Raw genomic sequence first — 27,264 nt, forward strand, 5'->3', positions numbered from 1 at the left:
CAATTTATAAATGTAACTGATTTGGGAAAAATGATTGATAAATATAATTTAATTATAAACCCTTAAAAAGCACGTCGCAGAGATGTAAAAAGTAAAAAGACAAATAAATAAAACAAAATATTCCTGAAAATAGTATTCGAAATATTTTACTATTTAACACGATGTGAGAGAAATAATTATTTCAAAGGATTATTTAAAGTTTCTGATAAGAATGAAATATTTATTTTTGATTCGTAAATAATTAAAAAAAAAAAAAAGTTCAAATAAAATTGCAATTAATTAAATATGCAAATAAATTATTATTTCACATTAGTCATTTCCGTAATTTGGTAGAAAAAATAGAGTGCCCGTAAACGAAAAATTTATTTAAACACATCCTCGTCATCTTTTCATCAGGAGCAATTATATGAAAATCATAAATTTATCATGTATTAGAACTTTCCCGTGTTCCCAGAATATATGCATTTACAAGTTGATGTAATCGATTATGTAAATGAATTCACGTTAAGAATTTATCTTTTCTTAATTATACGTAACATTAATTTTTCAATTTCCTATAAATAATACTTGACATATTACATATTAACATAAAACGTGGTATCTATGAAATCGATTGTATTAATTAAAAATTGTAAAAGTTTAATGGATGGTGTTGCATGCCATAGTATTACGTCCAATGGATCAATCGTTGCAGCAGTTAACCGATCTTAATTTCCTGTGCGTCTTTATAGCCGTGAAAGTTATTATTATTCCTCGCAATATATAGACGATACTCTTGGGCATGTCTCGTGAAACTTTGCACGGTTCCACAAAGAGTCGTAAAGTTTAATAAGTATTCCTTAAATGCGTTTTTTGAATCGGTAAACTGATAACGAAGCCATTCGAATAATAATGATATATACGCGAGGACAACGCGTTTACCTCCCGCTTCTGCGTAGGAAGAAAGATCATCGGCGTAACTGCCTGCTGAGAATTTTACGACTACGCACACGATCTTTATGGTACACGTTGATTTATATGGCAGATTCGTGAAAAGGTAGAAAATCCACAAAACCGACATGCTACAAAATTTATCAGAACACCGGATTTTCATACGTTATTGACAGTATATCATCGCATTCTACTCTTTGAAAAATTGGATGCAATATATTTATACGTATTACTTATACACAGAATAGAATATAAAAATTGTCTTTATAAAAAGTTATAATTAAATAATTAAGCTCAGAAAAGAAAAATTGTTAAATAGAATTATATAAGGTGTAAAACATAAATCACGAACCTATATTTGTTATCTAATTGGCTTTACCTTCGCAAGTAAATGAAACAGCAGCAATTTTCCATTTCAGTCTTTGTTAATTGCAATTAGCATTATCAATACATTCTTCACTTATGTCGACCATAAAATCGTCAAATTGTATCGAATAGAGCGAAAAATGTAAAAATGCTCGAAATCGAAAATTGCCCTCGAAAATGGAAAAGCGGAAGCAACGGCGCGGAATCTGCGTATGGAGGGAGGTTGAGCCCTCGGCGTGTTTTCTGGTCACATATTTGTAAAGTACCCGGCAGCCAGAGCCGCTCTATTCATTTCTGTCTGTACGACGGACGTTCTGGATCCCGGTGGCATGCTGCTCGCATAAATTCCGACTACGCAGCATATGAAAGAAAAAAGATTTCCGCCTGCGGCACGCATAGTGGATGATGGTAGGATCCTGTTGGTAGAGACAGAAGTATATAGTCGGGAAAGGATATCACGAGAGGAGAATCCAGAGTGAATCAGTCTTAGGAGTTACCTCTCCGAGGAAACGAATGTTATCTCATTCATTGTTAACTTCAAATATGTTCAAGTCAGGCCAAGATAAACTCGCTGAATAATGACATTCAGAATTCGTGATTAATAGTAACAATTTGTTTAACCGGAAAAAGAAGCCCCTAAAAATTTAGCATTTTTCTTTTCCGACTGATTTTTAGAGGACATATTTTATATGTACATATAATTTAATTTCATATTCTACAATATAAATCATTTCAAGTTACACCTTGTCAAACATTAAACGTTAATTATTTTAAAAAAATTCTCTATATATCATTGTTTATTTCTTTCTAAAATAATGCATTTAAAAACTTGTATATATATATATATATTCAATTCGCGATCATGAATTCTTCTTCTGTTTGCTGTGCATCCTTTCACTAGATCAAATTTAAGTTCTGAGCAACACTTATCCTAGGGAGCGGAGGCGCAACGTGAGGCGAATCCTCATACACAGAAATACGCGAAATACACAGTAGAGAGGAATACTCAGAGTTGGGTCAATTCTGGCACAAGACATAGAAGAGAAGATTTTCTTATTCCGCTGATATCCTCGCGTGTCAGATGCGATGTCGGATCTTTTTAATCTTAAATATCGAGAACACTATCGCTATTTTTCTCTTTCGCACGACGGTATAACGATGATCTGACAATGAGATACCTGAATGCCTTTGCAGAACTACTTTGACCGTCAAATTTAATTTTCATGAACATCTTGACGCTTTGAAGGCTCGTAATCCATCTGAATCTACGAATAAACTTGCTCCGTACGTCTAAAAGCTTATGTGTAGAATCGATACATTTTCCTTCATTCTATGGTCATAATAGAAAAATTGATAAATGGGAAAAATATTTAATAAATAATAAAAAGTAATTTCAAGATTAATAAAAATCTGTAAAATTAAATACAAATTGAAAATAGATAACAAGACTAACTGGATCATTACGTCAAATTTAATAAGCGTCTATATAAATTTTAAATATAAGCATACACGTCTGTTAATGCAAAATGGATCAAATAAATATGTAATTAGTCGAATCACACGATTGTACGAGATTACATGCGGCGAAACGTTAAAAATAAAGTGGCCGACAAAGAGCTCGCGTGACCAGAGCGTGAACAAAATACGAAATAAAACGTTTCCGAATGGAATGTAGCGCGACAATTTTCAACGATTATTCGAAATTGTATCTAGACGAGTGATACAAATATTCCATGAAAGTGACGCGACATATTTCCTCTCGTTTTGTTGCCGCCGCCGTCAACGAAGTTTGCGTTCCACATTTTTTTCCCCTGCGCTTCTCCTGCGAGAGTTCAGTTCCGTCCAGCTATCCATCCAATATCATTCAATTGCGGAAAATGCCGAACACGTGGCTGACCGCATATATCATCGATACAAACGCGAGCCAAATTACGAAAATTCAAAAAGCAATACAACACTTTGGGCGCTGTGATACGCGCTATTATTTCAGGCGTAAAGAGAACGAAATGGTCAGGATAGCGTCCATCACTTTCCACGGACAAAGATGGAACGTGTTTAATGATAGCAACCGATCGGCCGAGCGATAATCTAATCGTTACCTGTGTCGACTATTACATAGAATGACAGTTTCCATGATTAATTGCATGCTATGCAGTGCTACATTCACTTGATGTCACGTAACTGGATCAAAATGCACTTTATATCGAAATGTTTCGAAAATTAATGAAAAATTATATAATATGTCTACATCTATATATGTTTAAATACATATATATATATATATATATATATATATATATTCATTTATATATATATATTTATAATTATATATTCAGAGGACGCTACACAAAGTGTAGCACTTATAATATTTTTTTAATTCTTTATGATACTCTAACGATTAGATAATTGTTTCACAATCTGTGATAAATAAAAAAAATAACGTTATATTATATGGATGTCAAAAGTACCCGTAAAGAAAGTTCGCAATCTGTTATCACGTATGTCTCGGTAAATCATACGGATCATTCGAGTAAATCCATTTGACCACCCGTCCTTCGTGAGAGAAAAACGTTAAGATATTTCTCTCGCGAATGTAAACGTCGATAACAGAACAACTGAAGATTGCACTCTTTGCCGTTTATCCGACGATATTATTCGTGTATTACGAGAAATACATTCGTTCTTAAGAAGACTGATTTTTTTCTAACGTACGCTTTACCTTCTTTGTTATCGATATTAAATCTAAAAATATCTAATCTCATATCATAAAACAATTCTATAAAAGGAAGCATTATCTTCAATATAGATTTTATTCAGTAAAATCACATTTTTTTATTTTATATTCTCATATACCGTTATGTGAGGACATATATATAAAATTTTTATACATAAAATTTTTTATTTAATATTTTTATCAAAACACATGATAGTATGTATCTCACGCCGAGTCACGCGTAGCAACAGTGATCGCGTGTATCAAATTTAATGTTTTTAATTGCCGTCATAAAAAATTATTATTAATATCCAGATATTGTATCGAATAAATTAAAATTCAAAATTGTTTTTGTAAAAATTGTTATAGTTATGTCAAATCTTTTTGAATAATAATTTTTTTTTATTTGTTATAGACGAGACTAAGTAATTTCTCTTTCTTTCTCGTTCTTATAATAATTTATTATTAATAGTAAATTTTAATATTTTGAATTAATCAAATTTTTAAATGTCACGTACATATATTATGTAAGCGTTAGTTTTAATAAAAATTTAGATAGTTGATTAACCATTTAAAAACGATTAAAGATTCTAACCATAAAATTGAATCTAAATTTATGTAAAAATATAAAGTTTTACTCCTGCATAATAAAAATTATTATCATAATTTATTATCATTTTTTTTTTTTTTCGTTAAGATCATCAAAACTGCACACGCGCCAGTGTTTTCTTTTTCCCCCCCCAAAAAAAAAAAAAAAAAAAAAAAGGAATTAAACTTGCTGACGCATTTTTCTTCTCTTATTCGATTAGAAGAAATTACATATACCTACGTGAGCTCTCACGGGCTTTACAAACACCGTCACGAATGGCTCGCGAGTTTGAGTTGTTTGATTATCCAGAACGAATGACGCGAATATGCGCGCAGGGCACGAAATGAGCGCTCCGGAGAAATAACGGGCGGCCGGGAGGCGCGTTATAGTCGCGCGTGGCGATCGGCTACGGCAATTTGCGACAACTAATCTAAATTCAAATTGCCTCGAACAAAACTAATCTGGTGGTCACACCAGCGAGCGCCCGCACTCGCCGCTCCGCCACTCTTCTATGTGAAGTACCACGAGACCCGCCTCTCTCGCCCTTTCGTGCCCGTCATCCGAAACGTGTGCCCCATCGCACACTGATGGACCACGAGTGACAATCGACCTGGTCAACTTGGTCAAAATCCGTCCGCGTAGATGCATACGAACGCTGATTCAGGAACCAGCAGATTCCAATTGTTTCATACGCGTATCCACATCGTACGCACGACATATCGAGAGAATAGGTCGGATAATAAACTTAATTATAAAAGCATAAAAAGTGATCACACACCCGCAAAGCTTACATTTTCCTTTATATAATACCTTCGAAAGTGAGATTATTCCCCAGGGCAGTTTTTCCATCGTACGTTACGTGCAAGTAGGTATATATGTAATTTTTCATCATCGTCTTTAATATATTGCGAACGTGTCTGCATCCTGCGAAAGGATTTCTGATTACGAGACAAAAAATATGCTTGATGTATTTAGTCATAGTCACACAATCTCATGTTGTATAAAAATCAAACAATTTGATTATATTTAAAGCAATTTTAAAATTAAATCAATTATTCCTATTCTTCTCTCTCGAATTAAATAAGATTGTCTTAATATTTTGAGACAAGAGTAACATATACAAATCTATAAGTTTACATATTCTTGCATAAGAATTTTCCAACAAAATTAAAATATTGTTTCTTCAATAATAAATATGATTGTCGCCATATTGATCCTAGTTTATGATAGATTGAAGAGTAATAGCGCATTAAATCGAGAAATCTTCTCTGTGAGCGTGAATATGTGAATAAATGACAATAGAAATTAACATAATTATCTTATTCAGACAAGGCGTTTGAATTCGCACTCGAACGTAAACCGAATGAATTAAAATTTCACTTGTATTAACAAAATATATATAGAAATGATATTAAATATATATATATATATATGTAAAAGAGGAATTATAAAATTTTATATGTGCCGAGAGTTAATGAAAAATTCGATATATCAAGTAAAATTTTCAGTCTCAGCAATTATGTCATTCAATAAAGAAGTGTAGATTTTACTTGGTTCGCTGAGCAAGATTTTTCCAAGAAGATCGCGCTTAAATCACGACGTGAAAACTCGCCGAGCTGGCTGGCGGAACACATTATAAACGTGCCGTTCCACGGATATTTCGCATATTTCAGGAATTCCACTCAGAAGGGTTCGCGTTTGACGCATGACTCATCGCCTTGCGTAAAGAACATCGCTGTATTTTCAGCCATCCGCTAGGTGCATCACTCGATTAAGCTCAATCAAATAAACTGATTCTAAATAAACTATTGTAAAAACAAAAATATACCAATATATACCAATCTACTGAAAAATTGCAATAAATAGTTTCTACTCGGGTAAAGAATAACTTTGGATCAAACGTACGTAAAAATTAAAAGCAATCGGATCTTTATTACGATTATAGATGAAAATATATTTACATGAAATTGAATATCTGGTAATTAAATAATGTCGTGGAATTTTCATTCCGTTTTTGAACAAATCAAATGTATCGGTTTCGCTGCAAAGCGAGATTACGTCGATTCTTTTTAAATTCAAAGCTTTTTTGGCAAACACGCGCTTTTTAGTTGAAAAACAACGGTCGTGTCGCGTTGATAACCGAGCTTTCACGTGTTTCAATTTTCCGAGTACCATTGAAACACGCCTCCGAAAATCTCGGCGGAGCGAAAATTCCTCGCTGAAAAAACATTTCGACGTCAAGGTATTACGGCTTTAATCGTGAACTAGAGGTGATCGTGTTTTAGGTTTTAGGGGTCCCAGGGAGAGCCAAGGAAGGAAGGAACTTGTAAACCTGAAGAAGCAATATTGGCTCGATAGTGGTGGGAGTTACCGAGCCACAATTCATTACGAAAATCGATTCGCCGGCAATAGTGGCTGATTGGAGGTGGTCACTAGTTTCATCTCCCCTCATTCCTTTCCCTTCTTACCGCTCTTTTTCCGCCCGCTCGTTTTCGTTTCAGCAATCACTCTCGTATCGCACGGTCGTTCTAATTCGCAGCAAACTCGTGTCGCGATCTCGCTTTTTAAAATTATCCGGGAAAAGGCCAAGAATATCTACGGTCCTTGCGCGATTCTGTGTGCAAATTTTTTTCATTCCCTTTTGAATCTATTATATCCATTGTCTTACAAGTTATGGAGACTTGAATACATCTTCGTGAATTGTGACTGAAAATTGCGGCAGAATTATTTTTAGTAGGAACAAAATTTGAAGAGAGAAAAATGTAGAAGTAAACATCAATATTTTACATTACATATGAATATGATAATAAAACCAAGAGTGAAAGATAAGGACAAACTCTCGCAGTTCTGTTGAAAACTTTGGAAACTTTTGTAATTTGCAATGCCTGACGCGTTCAGGACCAAAATGCTGTAATAAAATTTCTTTGCTTTACTGTGCTCGCAATGATAATATGATTCACGAAACTTGTCGCGGCTTAACTTTATGCGTAACATCGCAGAAACGCCTATACTTACTTTATGACAAACAGATAGCTACGAATGTTTTGTGTGTTTGATGGTTAGACTTTTACGACACTAGAAAATTTTATATTCGCGATTTATTTTCTTATATGTAATCCAATAAAAATTATATGGAATATTTATCAAAATTGTTATCAAATTTCCAGGCTTGTTCTGTATTTTATAAAAATAAATGTCTATTTATTCATCAATGTTTTCCTTATTTTAAATGCAGTAGGATAATTATTATTTGATAAATTTTACCCATCTCACATTTTACTAATTATAAGAAAAGATCAGCATTATATCTTCATGTTAAAAATTTCCCTCATCTCATGTATTCTCTTCATATATCTCCCTCTATGTCAACGATGAAAGAATAATACTAACTCTTTGTTCAAGCCAACTACATTGACTTTAAAAAAATTTTAGGGTTTTAAACTTTTTTATAAGCTGCTTCTATTCATATTCTTCATTCAACTTAATTAATTGTTATTCTCATTATAATAGAGAAAAAAAATTAATGCAATATAATAAATAGGCTACATAAACAATATAAATATGAAATTCTTGCATTTAATATTTACAATATTTATAATAATATAACCACTTGGGTATCAATGAACAGACGGTTATCGACGACGTGCGATATGGAAAAAAGTTAAATAATAAATATCAATGCGCATTGTGACGAAGCAAAAAAGAAAAAAAAATCCCGTCTTCAAATCTGTCGGAAAGTTTCGCGACGCTAAGTGATGGAACAACAACGTGCACGAATCAGGACAATAAAGGTCCACCCTGTCCGCGAGGGCTGCTATACGCGGCGCCTCACACCACGTGGCATTGTCCAGAGGCCAGGTATTTGTGATATTAAACTGTTTAATCACCGAACTATAGAAAAAGCGCGACTACGTCGTCGGTGACTCTCGCACGTATGTGTGCACGTGTGCACATGCGTGCGTAGCTGTGTGTGCACATCGGTTCCCGCATAGCTCGTAAATCTCACCCATTCCGAGTTCTCTCCGCTCCCTCCTCCACCCTTTACTACCGTATACTATGGAGGAACGACGAACACGCTTATACACCGATACAACATGCTTGTCGTGGCCGGTGGGTGAGTGTACGAAACATTCGGTTGAATCGACGAGGAATAGAATGCATGGGAAGAGGAGTGAAATCGGGAGAACAAGTTACGGAGGTGTGCGCCAAATCCTTCCACCCCTCTTTCTCCCTCAGTCTCGCGCGTTTCTATGACTGCTTTAATAAAAAGATTACGTAAATAGAAATCCTCTAACGACCTGTTCTCTCTAACTTGCCTTAAAATAAAATTAGCCCTACACCGAATCGACATGCGCTTCAAATGTGTTTCACATATAATAATATATAACTTTTATCAATCTCATAATAATATGTGACTTTTTGATCTTTGCTGCTTTCCTTTCCAAAATTTTTTTGAGTGATGCTTTGATTGCGCAATTATATTAATTAGAAAAGAAAAAACAAAAATTGCATTTATTATATTTTAATTACACGTAAACTAGAATTTATTTAAACGGTAAAAGATAGATTTTGAAATGACCTTCTTCGTAAACTATTATTATTTATTCCATTAAATATTATATATGAGTTATAAGAGTATGATGCGAAATTAATGTGATTTTTATCACATTACGCGGATCAATTTTTCGAGGGCAAATGGATTCATGATCGAGAAAAATTTGCGTCGACGAGTGTAAAGCTCATCGTTGTATTTTCATTATCGTTAATTGACTGCGACTCATAAACGTACAGCCGAACAGTCGAAAGAGAAAGAATTGGCGTTGGAAATCACGGAATAGAAGGAGAACGTAAATAAACGCGAATAGATTTCGGCACGGGATTTGCAGGTCCGGGAGAGAAGCGGACAGTATATTGCACCGCTTGTTGCACCGCAACGAAACGCAATAACGTATCGGTGCACAAATGTCAGTACGGTTGTCTGTCGCGGCACATATACACCGCGGGCGAAGCTGTCGAGGACCGAAAGAATAACAACCATAATAGGCTCCTGAATTGTGTGGCGAACAATGGGCGAAATGAAAAACGATACGCTGCACCTATATAACGCTACTGTGTGCTTCTCTTTCTTTCCTTTATATTTTTTTCATGCGACTTATCCGCATGTTTCAATTAAAATTAATTGTAATTTGTTCTTTTCTCACTAGATACAATAATGTTACAATAATATGATTTAGGAGAAGAAATATTCTCTCGGAATTACATAATGTAAAAAGTTTAATATACGTATTAATGATAAGAAAATATATCTAAAATAATCTTGTGTAAAAGTGCGCGCGTTTACTTATGCATATACTATATTAATAATTCACCACACTCGTAATCTCGATATTTATCAGCCCGACAAACACGTATTTCGCTCGTTATTCAAAGTTCCGAAAAAGTCTAGCGAGAGATTTTCAACCGCGATAAAATAACATACATATATTATCTGCGAGAATTTTGCCAGGCAAAATAAACCACCGAAGCTGGTATATCATCTCATCGTGCCGTGATATAAAGTTTAACTTTGTCTTCAAATATTTTTGATTATTATTTTAATTTGAGTATTATCACGTTCCACGCCCAAATTATCTTGTATTACGCTCGAGTTGTTCTATAAATTATCTTCTACAACGTATGAATTATATTGGACAATAAACGATACAATCTGGCATACAAGCATTCCAGCTATGCCAAATTTTAAACCATAATATCAGTATTTTAATGTAATTTACCTACACTCTCAGATATTGCCGCAGAATTTTAAGTACTCATTATAAGAATTATTATATAGATTCCTGGAAATTGCAGCGAATAATAATACTATATTCATTATACTATTTTGATTGAATAAATCAAATTTTATCGAGTTTGTTTAAAAATATACCGTCAGAATTTGTCAAAAATTTTTGATAATAAATGTATGTGAATCATTTTCTTAAAATGCATTATACATACTTATAATATATACACACATATGTTGAATTACTGTGTTATAAAATTAGATTACCAGATATGACGTAACTTTGATTGCGGTGTCTTCAAGTTCATTTAAAGCTCCACGACTCGTTTTGACACACACAATTTGACGTTTGCGCGGTATTTGAATTATTCATTCAACGTTGTTCGAACTTCTACAGGGTAAATGGCCGAAAAGTTATTTCACGGTATTATGCTATAGAATCGAGTAAAATATATACCCCGCGCCGTTAATTCTTCACGTCACCCAGAGTTTCTTCACTTTCGAAGATTCTATTTTCGTAGAGATCCGAGGTCTCGTGGTCTTTATAGCACGCGTCGCGGGTTAAATCTCTTGGTGTGTACTACTCTTTAGCAGAAACTCTTCGGGCTGGAAAGATTTAAAAAAAACTTTTCTCTCCCCCCCCCCTTTTTTTTAACCTCGACCGCTAAATAAGCTCCACTCACGCGACAATGGCGTAAAATTAATATAAACTTAATATAAAATTAATATAAAATTAATATAAGAAAACTAGTCCGCTGAAACTATCCGTCGCGATTTCTAGTATGGCGTACGACGTGACAGCTTTACGAGGATAATAAGCCAGTATTACGTTTCCACGCGGGCGAGAGTTTTTGCAAATTGAAGTAAATTTCATTCCTATCTCCCTCTCCCCCTCCCCCCCGCCGTCTACGACGGTACGATGCGTGAAGCCACATTTCTCGTAAGTAATGCTTTACTATGCTCGTTGGCCTCGAGTTTCCCCATCTAGCTCGCGATTCTCGAGACTTCATAAAAAGACTCCAAGTGCTTATATCCGAGCCAAAGCACCAAAACCATCAGCCACGTTTTAAAGTAGCGATTGACAACAAGTCTCGAGAGCGAGTTTCGCCATCGACAGTTATAAGTTATAAAGTAAGTCCAACACATAACACGCATGTTACGTGATAATGTACGCGGTAGAAAAATTTTCTCTCTTACGTCAAATCATCTGGGAAATGATAATTAAAATAAATAGTTTCAATTCAAAAAAAAAAAATTAAAGACAAAAATAGTCAAGTTAGAGATTGACACGATCGGAGATTTGAAACGATCTTTCTATAAAAACTATACAACATCTCTCTTTACTCATAATAATGATTTTCGTTGTCCATAAATTAATCTACAATAAAATTAAGATCCACGCAATTTAATAAATTTCGACTTCTGTGATTGAAGTTTACATATATCTCCCCTGATTGATTTAGATAAAAATGAATTATTAGTAATTAAAATGAAAATATATTTGTACATATACATCAAACGGCGATCTATGATATCCTTATTAGATAATTAAAGACAACCTGACCAGTCGACAACCTTTTTCCGGCCTCACTGTCTTCCAAAGAGTAGAAGTATCCCCTCGAAATGTTTTCCGCAAAGATAGTACGTGCCCTGCGGTTTTACTCCACCTTCCTCACATGAATATTCACGGCTAATTTGTAAGAAGCTCTCCAAACAACGTCGCTACATACCGTCTAACCGAGCGAATACAGGCACTCACATACGTGCGTACCAACACGACTCAACCGCCAGAATTTACCTTTAATTATCGTAAGAGCGAATAAAAGATCGTTTTCACATGTAAACAGGGAGAATGTTCGTCGATAAATTCAATTTTATCGGTACACGCTGTAGGACCTTCATCTCACAATTACCTTACTACAAAATTGAAAGTCTGTTAGGAGGAGAGCAATAAATTATGCGAAAAAGCATGTAAGCTGCAATGAAGAAGAGCGAGCAATTTTTATTTACCTGACACCACACCATCTTAAATTATATCAAATATAATAGTATACTTGTGTCAATTGTATCTTGTTAAAATTAGGAAAAAGCATAAACGTTTGACAATTGATCGCGAAAATCTTGCAGTGAAAATTATTTGCAGCGATATATACGATATATGAATGAACGATGAAATCTGAAATAGCGTCGATACACACATTTATGGAAACATCCCGGCGACACTTTTGTGCCCGGGCTCAACATGCTAGAATTCTCATAAAATGCAAATATTATTAGCATTCCCTGACATCCCCTTACGTTCTGCGATCTTGCCAATATACATATCTACGTATACCATATTTGATATTCAGACGATGAGATTTACGACGGTACAAAGATATATTGTCGAATAGTTTTCTCCCATGTTTGCACAATCGTTTCAATTTAACCCAAAGAGTCTTATCTTTGTAATTATTCTTTTAATTATTTATTTTTTTTTTTTTCCAGAGTGTCTACAAAGAATAATTCCATCGAAATTTTATCTAAAGAATTCTCTATAGAATTTCTGTTTATGTATGTGTAAGCAAGAAGAGTAATTCAAATATATAAATCAAAATTTATCTATTGCACATTTAAAATTAAATTTAGAGCTGAATAAAATTACTGATAAAATAAAAAAAGGAATATCTATAACGGTTCTGTACGGTAGTAGCACCTCTCGAAGTGAGTGTTTATCAAAACGAACGAGTGGTATTCGTATTTTTGTTGTGTAACGCATAGTTGTTCGCTTTTTGGTCACTGCAAAAAAATTAAAACGGCGGAAATTTTGCATAGACTTGACGTTCAAAGAGAGAGAGAGAGAGAGAGAGAGAGAGAGAGAGAGAGAGAGAGAGAGTTTCTTAAAAAAAGCTCTTTCAAAGACTTAAATTGACGAGATCTTTCAAGAAAGGAAAAACAACAAGGAAGAATGGAACACCGAGAATATGATATTCCCCATTCGGCCCAGACTCGTCCCGTTGCAATCAAACGAGTTTTACCGTAGTAATTATCGTTCCTCGACCGCATGCACGTACATTCGAGATTGTAGAAAAAGGATTGCATGAGATATAAAGGAGTTCGGCATTCTCTTGAGTTTACGAGCGCGCTTGTTACGAGGGCGTAAAGATGCCTCGTGGGTTTTTATTAAATTCTATCCCGGTGAACACACCAGCAGGGTCCGAGTTATATAAACGACGTTACATCCCTTCCGGCGACATTTTAGAGCCACCTAGACGACTCCAACGGCCGAATAGTCGATCTATCGACTGCCGGATTTGCGTTCGACTCGCTTTCTCGCATAGTATATTCCAAGAGAAAGACAAATATTGCGTCTCCTCCGACTAAGAGAGAATAAAACACGCGGCAGAATAAAGGTGAAATAAAGCAAAGTGCATCTCTGATACAGACAATATAATCGTGATTATATATACATATATCTGCTCCGGATAACGGTATTAAAGTGCGTATTCGATCTTGCTTTTGCCAGGACAAAATAATATTATTATTATTTTGTCTCTCGATTAAAGGCGTGCTCTTTCTCGTATCCTCCCGATAAAATGATTAAAGATGTTAAAAATTTTGAAGGAAGAATACATATATACAATGCGTACTCGCAGATGAAAGCGACACGTGGGAAATCCATCTGATCATTAGTATTCTCTATCGGTGTGCCGTTCGCGGATGCATGGAGTTTATGTTTCATGTGACGTTTGTGATTGCAAGGCAACGTATCGCCAGACGCTTCGTCTGATTTCCCCGGAGATGATGCTGCGCAACACACTTTTTAACAACGAATTATAAACTTTCAGTTGCGAATCGGAATCGCAGAAAAATTTCAGTTTTTTTTTTTTTTTTTTTTATTTCGCGACACAATTTCTATTCTTAACGATGTAAAACAATTTCTCTCTAGATATTCAAGATAATCTGCCAATGTGACAGAATTTATTTTTTATCTCAACACGGCAGAATCAAGATTCAATTTCTTTCTTTATTTAAAAAATGTCCAAAGGCTCAGTTTGCAAAAAGTACAAAAAAGAAAAAAAAAAAAAAAAAAAAAAAAAAAACGATAAACCACACAATTTTTAAATCACGAAACGAAATTGTGAAATAATCGCGTTGACGATTCGTTGTTTTATCATTTTTGCAATAATTCTCGCTTCTTTAAGTTCAATTACAAAGACTGTAGAGTACGTTGTACATACATAGTCTCGCGTTAACATCAAAGGCAAACGTTGTAAAAAAATTCATTTAAATTAACAGGGCAAAATAATTACCGGGGCTTTTCTTTTTTTTTCCTTAGCAGCTACATCGAAGATTGGATCGAAAAAGGATGGCTCGTTTACGACGTCCACCTCAAGGATGGCTCGTTTACGACGGCCTAGTGATAGATTCGTTATTATTCTCGCGAATCTGGTATTCTATACACGCTAGGTGACCGTGTAATGGGGAAAAGGGTGATGGCTATTCAGTATGCATTGCTGTCCCTTGGTACGGGGGTAATATCAAGCTCTCAAGTACATAATATGTTCCATGCGATGCATACATGTATGTATTCCATTTATGCATGTATGCGGTTACGCGTGAGTGGACACACGCGCGCGCGCGCGCGCGCGCACGTGTTGGTGTATATACAGTGCCGGTTAAAAGTATTGCATCACTTCCCAAAAATGTACCCCCCCAAAACGCAAGTAAATAATTTAGTTTGTTATTTTTTTCCCTACCTATTTTGTTTATGCTCATAAAATTATTAAAGAATAGAATAGCAGTAATAAAATATAATTTGATAATATTTACATTTATCTTTATTAAAGTAACCTGTTAAAGTTTCCTGTTTTTATAAGTAATGCAATACTTTTGATCGATGGTATATGTTATACGTGTATGAAATACGTAGGCACGCAAGATACTTGTTCTTTTCGATCTTACGTAGCAATAACGTGCCTACTTATTCGATCAACCCTTTTGTAAGAGGCAATACCTATCGTCAAGCGCATGTTGATCCACAAAAGACTTGGTTCAGAGATGAAAAAAATTTATGACGTAATATTGAAAACAGGAAATAATTTATCATTCTCGTAAAAAAAATGAATCTCTTTAATTCCTTTAATTGCTTTAATTTGTCTAATTAGTCTATCATATTTAAATAAAACTATTAGATACTTGAATGATTATTTGATAAAGTCTACATTTAAAATATCACTGGCATAATCTAACGAAATGTGAAAAAGAAAGATTAATAAAAAAAATTGTTTTTATACAAAATTTGATATACAAAGAGAAATGTATCGATAAGGCTCATAGAAATAAATCGTTTGATAAATCTTAGATTGATAAGTTTTATTTAACAAGATTATGAAAACGTAAATAATTACATGTTAGATGTAATAAATAGTGGTTTAATTATCACTATTATATTCTTACGCTTTGAACTCGCATCTTCCGTATTCTGTATTCCATTTGAATTCACGCTGACGCAATTCGCAAATTTATAGATTCTTGTCGGCGATGTTTCATAGTTCATAATAGGTCGTACACGACGATAAGAATCAGGGGAGATAAATCCCGTGCGCGGTCGTTCCGCTAAATCTACGGCGATACCCACTCACTCCTTTGTCCTCCCCCCCCTCTCCCCTCTCCTCCCCACCCCCGGTATACATCGGCGTGAACGGGGAGGAACCGTACCGGATGAGACAGGCAGATTACCTAATCACGGGTAACCCGTAAAGCAATCAAATTCTCCGTGGTATCGTTACCAACGTGTTGGTCGTGCATCAGTGTGAGGGGTGTCCCGGATCGTACGGGAGGGTAACCGTAGAGACGTAGATCAAGGGAAGAGGGCGGTAGAGACGGGGGTGAGGATCGGCTTCGTAGGCCGTTAAATTCGATTTAAACCGTTAATGCGGTATTGTCCGGGTAATGACCGTACATCCGGCGCCGAGTTTCCTTTTCGATGTCATCTCTCGGCTGCTGCTGCTGCTGCTGCTGCTGCTGCTGCTGCTGACTGTTTCTTTCAGTGAATTAGAGATGCTTCGTTGGCAGTTGCGCAGTTACAATCGTGTTTAAAATATTTTACGCGTTGAACGCGTAAGCACGTGCACAATAATTGTCACTTTGTTTTAACATCGTTGGCGCTTCGTGATTAAATGTACGTGAAAATTAATTATCGATTCGTTTATGTAGCAGACGCTTTTCGCGCATTTATACTCTTTTTCTCGTTTTTATATCGTCATTTGCCCATTTTCTACATTATACGGCTTTCAGAATAAATTAAATATTATATACAAAATGTCCCAAATCATGAAATGTCCTTTTAAGAAACAACAGATTTTCTGATTAATTTGAAAGCAATTTATTCTGAGTGAAATTGTTGAAACATCAATAAATTCTGAATTATAAACGATTGAATTATAAACGATTGAATTATAAACGATTAAATTATGAACGGTTAAATTATAAACTAAACTTTGCAGAGTTAATTTTAGATCAAGTTTAATAGAATTTTAATTTGAAATTTAGTTACAAAGAGATTTGTAGAAAAAAAATTAGAAACTTGTAAAAAAATAACAATTTTCCTAAACATTTTCGTTGAAATCATCTTTAAATTAATCACAGAATCTTATTAAAAGAAGCTCCAATTATTTTAAAACATTCATACAGTTTTTCTTGTAGTTAAATTAATTTAAAAAATTAATTAATAATTAATATTAAAAAATATTCGTAATTTATCGACAATGTTAAAAAATCGTTTTCGTAAAAGCGGCAATACTTTCAAATTTCATATTTTCCTATTACGTATCTAATAAAGACAAGAAATTGGATTGTATGTGTCTTGTGCGACAATATTAAGAAATATGTAGTTTGAAGATTAAAAGATATCTTTCGTTATTTATTATATATTTTTATCGAGATATATTATAAGCGAAAGATTTATAATACTGCTAGCTATACACCGTTAAAAAGCCATGGCGATAGTAGCGCGCAAACTTAAAAAAAAATTATGATATATCGCGACGTATTGTATCTGTTTTTGTGCGGTTGCGAATATAGTTCTCTGGCAACACCTCCTTTTTTCTTGCGAGGCAGCATACGTGGGATTCTCGGCCACATAAAGCTACGCACCGACTTTGGGGAGATAACGCAAAATGGTCACTTTTAATCGTCCGTTTATCATTGTGTGTCGTATCGTTTCTCCCTACGAACTTTACATACTCGCCAACTTGGCGAGCTTTACCATTTCTCCGCGAAATCATCATTAAACGATATCATGTGCATTTCACTCTGTTATCATATGAGATATTAAAACTGTCTATTATATTTTTGTATTATAATTGTTAAAAGAAAATTAAAGCCCCTGTCTCTCACTCTCTCTCTCTCTCTCTCTCTCTCTCTCTCTCTCTCTCGTATATATTCTGTAACGAAGAGTCGATTGTTAAATCTCTCGTTCCACCGATTTAGTCGAGTTGCTCAACAACTCGGTTATAGACATTTATCTTTTTAAGCGACTCTAGCTCAATTGATGTCATTCAGCTCGTCTTCCTTCTTAATTCCTACCCTTTTATATTCGCTTCATTCTTTTCTCCACATCTTTTACTTTATTCTTCTCTCTACATCTGTCGTCTTTATTGGCTCATATCTTATACCTCGATTTAGCGAGAAATGCAAGTAAATTTGATAAAAAAGATATTTTTAGAAAGTTATTCGAGTTTAGCAAATTTTTATTAAATGAACTATATACATATATATATATATATATATATATATATATATATATATATTTCTTTTTTTGTTTTAGTTATTTTTACAAACTTTTTAAATTTATTCAAAAATATAGAAAAACCCAGTTTCAATCATTAATCTAAATATATATAAAAAAAAAAAAAAAAAAAAAAAAAGATTTATTAATTTATTTACGAGAAAATTGTAATAAAAATAAATGATCCCCGTGCAATTTATGACATTAATCGTCGTTCTAGCATAGGTATTTTATAGAATGTTTTCATATTCGGATATACCTCTACTCAATTCAGGTGCATGACTAGTATAAGTAAATTAATTATGTGCACAGTTAATGAGTTGACGCCCAATGCATAAATAATAGCTGAATAATAGATGCGATCGTTCACTTAATGATCTAAGTTAATAAGAGATAAACATCAACACACAGAGCGATATCACGAAGCTGTTGATGCAATCTGTTACATGCCCATTTGAGCGCAATACCACTATGTATACGGGAATCTGAATTCAATTGTACTTATGCAGAATTAATGGAATAGGTCTAAATCAATTAGTGAAATTTTAAGTAATTTTGTAAGAGTTCTAAATTATTTAATTCTTATTTCGTGGATAAAATGTGATATAAATTACAAATAAATGAAATTATTTAATGTTTTTTCACAGATGGAGCGCAATTTTCTGTTTTAAAATTACTTGTCTAATGATTACACTGATCTAATTATACTTTACTAATAATTGTATTAATGATGATATTTAATGAGATTTTCAGAAAATAAAAGTAATTTGTGATTTAACAAAAATCCTTCACATTATAATAGCATCTAACGGATTTCGTTACTATAGGCTTTTTCAGTAAAATCCCAGAATCTCGATATGCTTTTTATAAGAGTAGTTTCAAATTTCGCTCAAATTGTTATATCCGGTCCTTTATATTGGTCGTACGAATATTCGCCGCAATTAAAAAAGATGACACTACCGCATCCTCCTACTGCGATTATAACGAGTTACGTAGGTATATTTTGAATCCCAAACGCGTTTTTGAAACGCGATAATGAGAATAAACGCGATAAAAAGCGAAACGTATGCGGATTGAGAAAGCGAAGAGAGATGGTTATTGCGACAGAGATGGTTAGATCCCTTTAATCACGGGATATACAATGCGCGTCACTTTACAGTGTCACAAATAAATTGTCGGCGTTGAAAAGGGGTGACTGGGTGGAACGGTCATTTTTGTCCGCGTACGTGACTGCATTCTGAGATACTTGACCGTATAAGACCGGGCTCGTAAGTCGCGTCGTAAGTGGACGGAGTATCCTCTTCTTCAGCCCGCTACTTCCGCCCGACAGCATTTATTGAAAATTTATCGTTTTATTCTTCACGGTACTTTATCGACGTTTCGTTTGCCATCGCGTCAGTCGACAGTTGTCGTGCGCGCGCGAATGTAAAAGCGTATCGATATCTATTCTGTAATCATCCACTTTTCGAGTCAATATTCACATTCTCTTGCCGCTATATTATGTACAAGTATCTAAATAATGTAATTAATAAAGTCAAATATCATGGAACTGAATTAGATCCGATATATTTTTTCTTGACATTTTAATGCGCGTGACTAATGTCTCATTAGAAATTTATTAATCGTTGAGACTTCTAGCTTTATTTTAAATAGTTTTAGTTTTAAATAAATTAAACAAATAATTTTAGTCATTAAATCAAAAAATGGCAAAAAATTAAATTTAAAAAACATCAAGTTTATGCCGGCGATTTTTTTTTAGCATTTCTCGCCAGATTTTAAGTACTTGAGAGTTCTACAATAGTGTTAAAAAGAATTCCATGTAAAAATTATTAGAATATTAATTAAATAAATTAGACCTGCCGAGACGTCAAAGTATAAATATAAAGCTACCGAGAAGAGACACTGGTCATATTTTGATAACTCTAACAATTTTAAATGAGATTTCGTGTCAGTCTGTAATCACTTTTAATTTCCAGACAGAGACGATTAATAAATTTCTAATGAGACAGTTTTGTGCGTGAAAATTATTAGAATATTTATTGAACAAATTAACTAAACATTAAATTGTAAGGTGAGACGCTGCTCGTATTCGATAGTTCTATCAACTTTAATGAGATTTCGTGTTATTCTACAATCACTTGTAATTTTCAAAAAGAGTCCTATGCGTAAAAATTATTAGAATATTTATTAAACAAGCTACATTGCCCGAGACGCTGGACGTATAACACGAAATCTCATTAAACGACAATCTAATTTTTTCAATTAATATTCTAATAATTTTTAAGTATAGAAATATTTTGTAGAATTATTAACTCTCGAGCTTAGGGCAAAGTAAAAGACACAAATACGAAATTCAGTTTTTTTTTAGTTTCAGTTTGTCTGGACCCTTTTTTAATGGCTAAACCTATTTGTTCAATCTATCAAGAATTCGAGACTTATTAAAAATAAAGTAAAAACTCTCAACAATTAATGGGTTTGCACGAAGCCAGTTTTACCCAAATGGAGTTTCATAAAATACATTATATGATGACCGCGACAAAAAAATTAATTTCGTGAATAATACGTAATAAATTACCTGATACGTAATAAATTATCCAATTGCTTCAACAAAACCCGGTGCCATCCCAGGCCTGCTCACCTCCTTTGTTGATGCACCTTCAAAAGCACTCACAAAATACTTGCGCTTAATTACGATCGTGAATATATTAATTGAAATTCGAATATGACGATCGTGCGATATTTTGCACGACACTCTCGATTTCGTTACATATTACGACGTTTATTGATATTCGAAACCTATATAGAATTAGTATCTTCCCGCTTATGAATGATAATAAAAATCAATGTATACGGTAGGTTATACGTATATAAAAAAAAATTGGTATGTATTTTTCCGCAGATAAACTTGGGCCTATATTCTGAGTATATATTCTGTACATTTAGTGGCACATTTATAGACAACTTTTAGAAGCGCTGATAAATGTCCTAGTAATACGATTAAAATTGGTCATATCCTCACCGCACATTTATAGCGGCTTTAGCTTAGAAGTATGTACATTTTTGACTATCATGTCATACAGCATGCAATCGCTCGTTTATGACGGCACTGTGATTGGTTGTCGCGCGGTCAATTACGCGCCATAAATTTGGAACTTCATTATTTCAAAAGCAACTATTCTATTTCGAAAAACTCGCGGTTCACTAGCTGTCCCAATTATGTCATTTAAGATTGATAACTACAATTTTTTTTTATGTCTAGAAAAAGGAGTATAATAAATCGAATATATATTTTACATAATAATTCTCTGAACTTTGCTATCGTATTTAATTAAAATAAAAAGATTTTTATTTGTATATAAAATAATTATTTAAATTTTAATGACCGTCTATTGATGACCCAGTTGTAAGTCACTTATAATCTTTTTGTTGCAATGCGAAACAACATATCTCTTATTTTGCAGAGAAATATGAACTTATTTCATTTACAAAATATGTACTCTTTCTTACTATTGACATTTACACTGCAGATTAAACAAAAACATCGCCAGTTAAAAATTTTTAAAAAAATTTTTTTTGCAATATTATAGTTAAGTTAAAAATATGATATTTTACTAATAGATGGTGTAAATATGTTTAATGATTAATGTTTCTTTTTAAATATGTTTAATGATTAATTATAATAAATATGGTAAATAATTAATTGGTTAATAAAATATATTAAAAAGCAAGAGAAACTTACTATTGGAACATGGACTTACTACTGGGACAGTTACTTTACTGCATTTATTTCCCGAACTTTGATCGTACGATCAAAATCTTTCAATACATTCATAATTATGAACTTTTGTACTTTTGCATGTACTTTTCTACTTTTGTACTATTGTATTAACTTTTCGCAATTTATAAACTTCACTTTACACATTGATGCGCTGTTAAGATAAAGAAAATTTTTTAAGTGCCCGAATATCATAATTATTGCTGTGTAAAATCTCTACTAATTGTAAAAAACTCGATGTATATCAATTTTGCTGATAGAATCAATTCAACTTGTCACTCGTACTGTACCTATTACGCACAGAGTGCTACTATTTTACTAAAATGTGCTTTCGACCACATTTAGCGGCGCATCTATCGATATGGCATAAATGTGCTATAACTGTGACTCAGAATAGGATTTCCACCATAAAAGTTGCGCTTTTAGATTAAAATTGACGGTCTCTTTCTAAATGCGCTGCTAAATGTGCGCACAGAATATCGCCACATTTAGCGCGTCATCTAAGGCACATTTAGAGGCGCATTAAACCATAAATATGAGCTCAGAATACGGGCCTTGGCGTCTCAGTTTGTCTCAAAGTACTTTTTTTTTGTTTAAGGGGATCCTAAATCATCCTGTATTATCGATATTTTTTTATATCAAAATGTCTTTATTGGTTGTATAGAGTGATAAATTTTTCCCACTATAAAAGTATACACCGAATCCTTTTCGGAATTTATGCGACCTTATGTTAATAAAGAAAAAAGTTAAGAGATTACAGGTTCTTTTATTGGCTTTTAGAGCCAGATCGTAACACTAATTGATACGTTTTGCAGTTTGTCATCAACAAAATGAGATAGGTTCCAGATATAAATTGCATATTAATTTGGAATATTAGTGAACTTTTAGATACATATGAGCTTAAAAGTCTAGATAAAAAACGTTTCGTTAAAGAAAATGTCGTACAGTAAATTGTTTTTACTAGGCTTCTAAGGTCATTTCTAAAAGTTCACAAATATTCCTTATGCAATTTTTACAGTGGGAACCTATTTTATTTTATGTATATAAATTGCAACTTTTATATTAAGTAAAGTAAATATATTGTCATTAAATTAGATTTTGGTCAATAATATAGAACAGCTTTAGGATCCCCTTTGACCAGAACTATTTAATTTAATGACTAAAACTATTTAACTATTTGTTTAATTTTTCAAAAACTCGAATTATTAAAAAAAAACCAAAATTCTAAATAATTAATGCATTTTTATTCATTAGTTACTGAGAAATGAGACACCAGCTTCATGCACATCATATTTTATGATAAGAGAAAAATTTAATTTTATCAAAATAATTTTTGCGTAGCAATGAAAGATAATATCTCCATTTTAAATGAGCCTATATAATTTCTTTCATCTACATCGATTTTTCAGACCGAATATACAAAAATATTAAAATAAGACCATTAAAAAATGTATAATTTTCAAGATATTTCATATTTTATATCATCATGTACAAAAATAATTTTTAAAACAATATATATTTCAAATAATTTTTAAACTATTTACCTATTAATGCTTTTACTTTTTATATATAAAACGGCTAAAAACATGATTAAAATATCATGTTTATATAACGTTATATTTTATATTTAAAAGAAAAAATAAAGGTAATTTTTGAAATAAGAGGGAAAAAAATTCACCGCAAATGTAACAAAATAAACAATGCATATATTCATTAATTTTAAGCAAAATTAAAATGTAGAAAAAAATATTCCCTAGTAATGCATCCGCAAATGGAGCTACTGCATGCAAGGCAGCTTATCTTTGCTACACGCTACACAGAATTCGCACGCTAACATAATGAATCCATGCCGCGCATCGGACGCGTTACAGGTCGTATCGTGGGGGAAGGAGGGGAGGGGGGGGGGGGTCAAACGCACGTGCGGATGCTAATACTAAAGCACAAATACACGGACGTCGCATTCCCTTGCTTCTCCCGAGACCCATTGTCGAAAACGACACATTTCGTAATTGGAATGCAGGTTTATACGCCGAAGCAAAGAGAAGCGCGTTACGCAACATATATACGCACCTGTACGCACGTAATAACACGGATAGATGTGTAAAGGGATAACTGATAAACAGTGAGTAAATACACGATGCTTATATGATGTGAACGTATTCGTCATTACATCAATGCGGATTAGTTTGAAAATTATGATCTATCATTACAAACGTAAAGTTTGCGTGACAGTCTACTCGCAAAACAATTCTAAGAAATATATCATGTGTTTGGTTTAAATAAATTAATTAACAGAAAAATCAGATTTATGAAAAAAAAAAATTCCAAATATAAAACATTATTTTTTCAGAAAGAAAGTTATTTTATTTATTAAAAATCTCTTTAGCGTAATTATTTATCATTGATTTTGTTTCAAAATTAATTGTGATTCTTTTAAAAATAGAAATTTAAAAATTATTTTATAACAAATTTAATGACATGTGCAAAAATGCACAACTTGTTTTTATTGTCAATGATATAAAGAACATTTTTTTTTTTTTTTTTTTTTTTTTCAGACATTACGTGTATTACATATGTTACATGTACACGCACGTGTCCAACACATATGCTGCGAGTATGTAACGACTCACATCGATATAGGGATAACAAGAAGGATGAAGAAGAAAGAGAGCCATGGTTCAGCAATGTCTGGTATGAGTATGCTCACGTATAGCTTCCATTACCTCTCCGCTGACAATTAATAATTACCCCATATCGCTGATGATACGCCGGAATGCATTTTGGCCGGTAGAGTTGCGACCTATGGCGACCTCCCTCTCGTTTCCCCATCCCCTTTCCGCCCTCTGCCATCCTAGCGGCGTTGCAAATCTCTCTCTGTTTCTCTCACCTCTCTTCCCGCCCCTTCTCGCCTATTACATCCGGTTAGATCGCAGCGGCCTGCAAAGCGCGTGCATCTGGATCTATCGTATCCACGTATCGGTTTGTAGTAACGTTTCGCCGAGCGGCTCCGAACCATTTTGTCCAACCCTCCCCCTGTCCGCAATAACTGGAGGTACATTAATGCAGCCTAGCGAGAAGATAACGCCGCGGTGCATCGCCGGCACGATGGCCGAGCAATGCTATCGATCCTATCGACCGATGCGCGAGAAGTTAATAGCGGGAACACACACGGTAACACGAAGAGACGACCAGCAACGGCAGCAATAACAGCAACACCGCAGAGGCAGCGTCGTATTTTAAAGGCAAGTAGGGAAGTGATTGCCGAATAGGGGACAAAAAGGGGTGGCTCGGTCACGTACAACATCCGTTTAGCCGCTGGCGAACGTACTCTCTCGGAACCACAGCTACATCGGGTATCCCGTCAGGAATACGCGGATTCGCGGTATGTAAACGGAATCCTATCTTTCGGGGGAAAATACGTGTGGCCATGCATATATATATATATATATATATATATGTGTGTGTGTGCGTGTGTGTGCGTGCATGTATCGTAATTCACCAGAGGAACAGGATCGGGGGAGATGAAATCATCAGTATCTATCCTCCTTCGGTGGATCATTAGGTTGAAAGAGATATACGTCATCATTAAAGTTAAATTGGAAGCTTCCTATATGACGTCGCGTCAACAAACAAATCATATCTGTGAAAAATCCGTTCTTTGTTCCACAAATATTATTATATAATGCAACAATAAATTCATTTAGAAATAATTTTCAGAGGATGCCGTCTGAATAAATTGCAAACTTCCTCTACGGTGTTTTGCAAACGGACATACATATCTATAGAAATCCATTTCTTGGGTTAAATGTAGTGTAACAAATGGATATACTTTATCTATTCTTGGTTTTAAATCGTATGCGCGCAATTTAAAGCCCAAATCCTAAAGAAAATCAACATAGGAAGCGTAATTGTTGTTTGGCCGCTCTTATTAAGATTAATGACTCGAATGAGATTTCGCCCAGTCCTTTGATAATGAAAACAAATTAGTTTGCGTAAAATGACAATATCCATAAAATTCAGCATCATTTTTAAGTCATGCTACTCGTGCGTAACATATTCAACAAACTGTATATTTATTATATAAATTCCATTAATTGAAAAGACACGTAAAACAAATAATCAAAATATTACAGCGATATATCAAACGTATGACAAAACTGCTGTTAATGAAAGGGAAAAAAAAAAAAAAAAAAAAAAAAAAACTGGAGAGAGATTATTTTCTCGCTCGAACAATACAATAAAATACACTCGTAGCGTTAAAGAAATTTACACAGAAGCAGAAAGTATAATGGAACAGGAAGAAGATGGGAGGGAAAGGGAAGGAGGTAAAAGCTCGCAGAATCTCAAATCTTTGGCAATGTGTGGCTCACTATTTGGAATCGGAATGCAGATATATTGTGTATTATCTGGCGTAGGACAAAACGAACGTATTCGCATGCATCCATTCATTCGAGTATGCGAACCGATAATTGAATGAAAAGCGCAATACGATGGTCTGTCCCGTTATCATATATTTGAAACTATAGTATATTTTATATAAATGAATCTATTATGTATACATCTATTACACGTACACACATATTATTATTTTCAAAATTAACGCAACATTACGACTGACTACAGAATTGAGCAAATTTATAAAATAATAAATAGTAAATTAAAATTTGATTCGTCTGTTTATAATCATTTACTTGAATGAAAAAATTTACTCGCACGTGTATACGAATAAATATTTAATTAGAAATCCTGCAAATCCAAAATAGAAAAATAATAAATCCCGCTTTGGCAATATTATCGGTTACTTAATCAATTAGTCAATCTCGGTCTTTTTTTATCGTTTTACTCGAATACGAAAATATATAATCGATATCTATGCATTATAAAAACCATGTAGACAATAATTATTATCTGAATCTATTAGAGCTGACGGATTCATCGAGTGAAAATGCAAAGAGAGAGAGAGAGAGAGAGAAAATATGAGACGCGTGCATTATCGCGCATCAAGTTGAATACATGTGTATTCCTGGCTGTTGCAAATGTACTACCTCTCTCTGCCCTTCTCGATAAATTCACGTTCATTCTCTCTCTCTCTTTCGCTCCCTGATATTTATTGTTTTAATTTACTGCGTCTGTGTTTAATTATAGAGAGTTAATTTTAACCAGTACACCGCATAACGCTGGATATATGATTGCAACGATTCTTAGTTAAACATTTTTTGTTTGTATTTAATCCGAACGCACACAAGGACGAAGTATACATTGCGTGCAAAAAGCGAAACGCGTTCCAAGTTTAAAAATAACTCTGCGACACATTCGAGCAGAGTTTATTATGAGACAC

General features: G+C 33.8%; 1 protein-coding gene and 1 long non-coding RNA gene across 4 annotated transcripts in view; one reads left to right on the forward strand and one right to left on the reverse strand.

The window, feature by feature from the left end:
- Positions 1-26,100, forward strand: part of LOC140666541 (uncharacterized) — a 180,828-nt gene extending 154,728 nt beyond the window's left edge. For both annotated transcript variants that reach the window (XR_012046777.1, XR_012046778.1), the window contains one exon: positions 24,482-26,100. This is a non-coding gene — a long non-coding RNA (uncharacterized lncRNA). The remainder of the gene's footprint in view (positions 1-24,481) is intronic.
- Positions 1-27,264, reverse strand: part of LOC140666535 (lachesin) — a 177,405-nt gene that overhangs the window by 131,500 nt on the left and 18,641 nt on the right. The gene's annotated exons all lie outside the window — the stretch shown is intronic.

This window comes from Anoplolepis gracilipes, chromosome 6 (genome assembly GCF_047496725.1).
Source record: "Anoplolepis gracilipes chromosome 6, ASM4749672v1, whole genome shotgun sequence".
NCBI lineage: Eukaryota > Metazoa > Arthropoda > Insecta > Hymenoptera > Formicidae > Anoplolepis > Anoplolepis gracilipes.